This window comes from Brassica napus, chromosome C8 (genome assembly GCF_020379485.1).
Source record: "Brassica napus cultivar Da-Ae chromosome C8, Da-Ae, whole genome shotgun sequence".
In the NCBI taxonomy this organism is placed as follows: domain Eukaryota; kingdom Viridiplantae; phylum Streptophyta; class Magnoliopsida; order Brassicales; family Brassicaceae; genus Brassica; species Brassica napus.
This window is the reverse complement of record NC_063451.1, coordinates 622,424-627,074: the sequence shown is the minus strand read 5'-3', so window position 1 is coordinate 627,074 and position 4,651 is coordinate 622,424.

Below are 4,651 nucleotides of genomic sequence, written 5' to 3'. Positions count from 1 at the left end.
TAATATACGTAATCCTATAATCTTTAGTGTTGTTTTAAATTTCTCACCACATTCTTCATTTTTATTAATGTATTATAAACTGTCTTTTATGGTACATAGGTATCATTCTATTTTTTTATCAATTAATTTAGTAAAATTCATATGCTCCCTAATTCAGTGGACAAACCTCAATAAAATCGCTATTCTAGAGAAACGGAGACAACAAAGGTTTCAAACCTCTATGACCATCATCATATATTATTTCATGATACAACTATGTATTATAACAATATTTTCATATTTTTTTGAATTTTTCTCAAACTCTATGTGTTAACCCAACAAAATATTCAATTTTTCGGTAAATAGTTAATATACTGAAGCCTATATAATCTTTAGTGTTATTTTAAAAAAATTTAACCACATTCTACATTTGTATTAATATATTATAAACTCTCTTTCATGGTACATGGGGATCGTTCTATTATTAATCAATTAATTTAGTAAAACTTCATATGCTCCCTAAATTAGCTGACAAACCACAATAAAATTGTTATTCTAGAGAAACGGATATAACAAATGTTCCAAACCACTCTGAACATATTATAAATTGTATTAATGTATTCTAAGCTAACTTTCATGGTACATGGGAATCGTTTGATTTTTTTATCAATTAATTTAGTAACACTTCATATGCTCCCTAAAATAATTGACAAACCACAATAAAATCGTTATTCTAGAAAAACGGAGATAACAAAGGTTCCAAACCTCTCTGACCATCATCATATGTTATTTCATGATACAACTATGCATTACAACAATATTGTCATACTTTTTGAAATTTTCTCAAAATCTATGTGTTTAACCCCCTATAAAATATTCAGTTTTTTGGTAAAAGATTAATATACTGAAGCCAATAATCTTTATTGTTTTTTTTTAATTTCTAACCAAATAATAAATTTGTAGTAATGTATTCTAAACTCTCTTTCATGGTACATAGGTATCGTTCTATTTTTTATCAATTAATTTAGTATAATTTCATATGCTCCTTAAATCGGTCGTCTGGACGTGGTTCCATCCGAAGCTCCAATCGGTACGCATGCGGGACGGCTCGGTCAGTTTGATCGGTATGGTCGGATGAACGAACCTCGGTCAAATTGTTCAGAACGTCATGATCTCCATGCTGGCCGGCTCCAATGGACTGATCCACGAACCCGGGCATATCATTTCCTTCCACTTCAAAAAGATTTGTCCTCAAATCTGAAACATTAAAAGGAAAAAGATTATAAGCAAAAGAACCATAATCAGCACAATGCTCACCTTGAGTTCGGTCCGTTTTTTGAATGGAAGATGATTCTTCTTGGTTGGCTTGATGACCATGAAATTGTTCTTCATCTAGCCCCTCCATTGGCTCATATGTGAAGTCATTGAAAATTGGCAATGGGTCTTCCTTTTCTGGCTCGGTTTCAACGTTCTCATTCTCAAAAGTCACCAACGGTCTTTTCTTTTGACACTTGTTAGCATAATGACCGATCCTGTGATATTTGAAGCACCTGGTAGAATGAGCTTTGCTTGTGGGTTTCACAGCTTTGCTTTTATTAGAAGACAACACATTAGTTTTCAAATCAGAATTTGAAAGAGAAGAAAAATTAATTTGTTGTTTTGGTGCAGGAGAAGTGTTGGTGTTTCCCTTCTTTTTGAGTTGTCAGATAGCATGAATTGCCTTATGCAACATCTTCTCCAAGCTGACATAAGTCTGAAGCTCATTCTGATCAAACACATCACGGTTGCTTCTCTTGGCTTTGGTGAAGGGACGATCACCAATTCTGACCCACTTCTCATCATCATCGAACCTGTTTTGTCTCTTCCTTTGGTTTCTTTGTTCCTGCACAAAATCAAACCCATTAGAAGCAAATTGTTTCTTATTTCCAAAAGTCCAAATATCCTGAAAACACTTAACAAAAGAGTTAGCAAATAAAAATCCTCACACTCTCAAAGTGTTTAGCTCACATTTTTAGGTGATCACTCAGAGTTCTTTCCACTGGTTCAAAGGATGATAGGTAGTCAAAATTCAGAAATAAAAACCCAAAACAAACTTTTGTGGGAAAAAGAAAAGAGAAAGAAAGATGAAGAAATTTTTGATATGGATCCGCCTTAATTGTCCTAAGGCTGGATTTCTCTTCAACCAGCAGGGTTTCTCTTCCACCACTCCCCTTGGATTTCTCTTCAAAAGTGATTCAAGCCAAAACTTTTTTTTCTTTTATCCATATTTTTTTTTAATAATAGACGATCACAAGGAATAAAGGAACAGCCCGGATCCAAGAAATAAGAAAAGAAAAACGTGGAGAGATGAGAAGATGAAAGAAAACAAATCAGCCAAAATGGCTCTGATACCACTTGAAGAACCCTAAGGAACAATCACTCAACCGGATTGATAAGGAATGGATATGAACTCCAAAGGAGAACTGGATGGGATGAATGGTGACACAAAAGGATGCGGAAAGACCTCTTGATACTACCAGAATTCGAACGTTGCCGGATGTGACGCACCGGTCCAACAAAAGAAGGATCGAAACTTGGAGATAACCTCACCAAGAAACTAAGAGGTGTTCTAAACAAAGAACAAAGAGATAAACTCATAAAAAGGGGAAAACAAATCTCTTTTATTTCGTGGCTTATGAGCCATATATATAGGATTAGTAGTCAAAGAAAGCCATAAACAATTATGGGAAATACAAACCTAGGAAAAGACAACATTGACTAGAAAATAATAAAGGGAGTCAAAGTTGGTGAAATTGATGAAGACTGGTCAAAGTGACTTCTCCTTATGTCCAGGTTCATTCTGGTCATGCTGGTACTTGGTGTAAGGATCAGGACGTGATCAGGACGATTCACACGGCCTGTCGGGTGATTAACACGAACGGACTGAACTATCGGATGATCTGCTGAACCAAGTTGTGTACTGTTGTGAAACAAGTCCTTGGACAGCTCAAGTATCCATGCCTTAGTGAAATATGAAAGATAAAAATCCATCAGAGGTTCGGACACTAAAGCAAGAACTTCAGTACAGCCTTCGGGACACGCGGGACGCACCAAAAGGGCGATAAGGGAAAATCTGTGAACATCTTTGCATTCTTTTCGTTCCAAGTGGATTCTGACTTGACTATCAGTCTTAGAATGTTGGAATTGTTGGGAAAGAAGTGATGTGGGTCGATCAATTCCATCTCTCGGTCGTGGTTCAAGACTGAGCTCCATTAAGGGCGTCCGTGGGTCGATGCAGTGGACAGCACGTGCGGTACGGTCGGGCTGATTGGATGGGACGGTACGGACAGTCTGATTAGCACGATCCAATGGGAAATTATGATCAGCATGGACGGAATGATCAGATGGACTATCACAGGCAGCAAGACTGGCATGATCCGACATGAAAACCTTGGTTTGGTCGAGCTGGTTGACAAGAACACCACCTTGGGCCGTATCCATGATCCGAGCCGGTCGATGCTCGATCTGGGTCACATCATACTCTCCCTCTTCAAAAGGATTTGTCCTCAAATCCATTGTACCTATATCAAAAGCAAAGAAATCAGATACAAAAGAATTAAAATTCAAGGGAAACTCAGTAAATGAAAATATTGGACAGAAACTTCCTTGGAGTTTTGAAGTCGTTTTCATCAAGAAATTCCAAATCCTTTGGCGTCCATTATTGCTTGCTCTCCTTGGGAAAGGATCATGCTTATCCTGTTCATTCAAAACAACTAGAGAAACCACATCAAATCTGATAAAAAAATTATCAAAGGGTTTCTCTATCCTTAAGACATCAAAAACATGATCCAAACTCTTACGATAATCTTCAAGCACGTGGGCAAGCATCAAGCAAGTAAACTGATCACAAAAAATTGGTTTATCAATTTTAAAATTAGGCCAAGCTGTGAAACGATTAGGGAAAGAAAAAAACAATGCCAAATCTGAAAAATTCTCATCATGAACGAAATCAAATTGATTCTTTGGCCTAAGTAATTTTGGTTCATACATTTTTCTACACCAAATCTCTTTCAAATCACAGCTTAAGTAAAACAATTCATGAAAAGGTTTAAGCAAAGCGTTTTTCAACCAAGTAAAGATGTGTTTTCTTTTGGAAATTATCGGATTCAAAACGTTTTCATGATGAGCAGAGACAATCAACCCATGATCCTTACAGTGCTTTTGGTTTGGACAAAAGGTTGACTGAGGCAATACCTTTGGTTCATGGAGGATCGGTTTTGGCTCAGGCCGTTTCTTTCTTGGGCCTGAATCTCCTTTAGAAGTCTGGTATTCGCGGATAGACGGGCTGGAGAACCTCCGGTTTGGAAAATTCATAACTCCTTCCTCTGTGAAGCTTTTCAAGTGATTTCAAGCCTCAGTGAATCCTTGGTGATTTGTCTTTCTAGGGAAATTGTATTCATGACAAAAGACCTTCTGAATGTTGAGATATCCGTTTCGGATTGAACCCCTGTCGCTGGCATCTCCAAGGTAGCCGGTTTGGACAACAAAGCTTCTCCAAATCTCAGGATGTTGGGCACGGTCAATGCTTTCATTTCTCTAAAGCTGAACCTCTCTTTCCTGGATACTCAAAACAAACACTAAAAAATCAGGATCATATGTGCAAGATAAATACTTGTTCAAATCAAAAATCAAG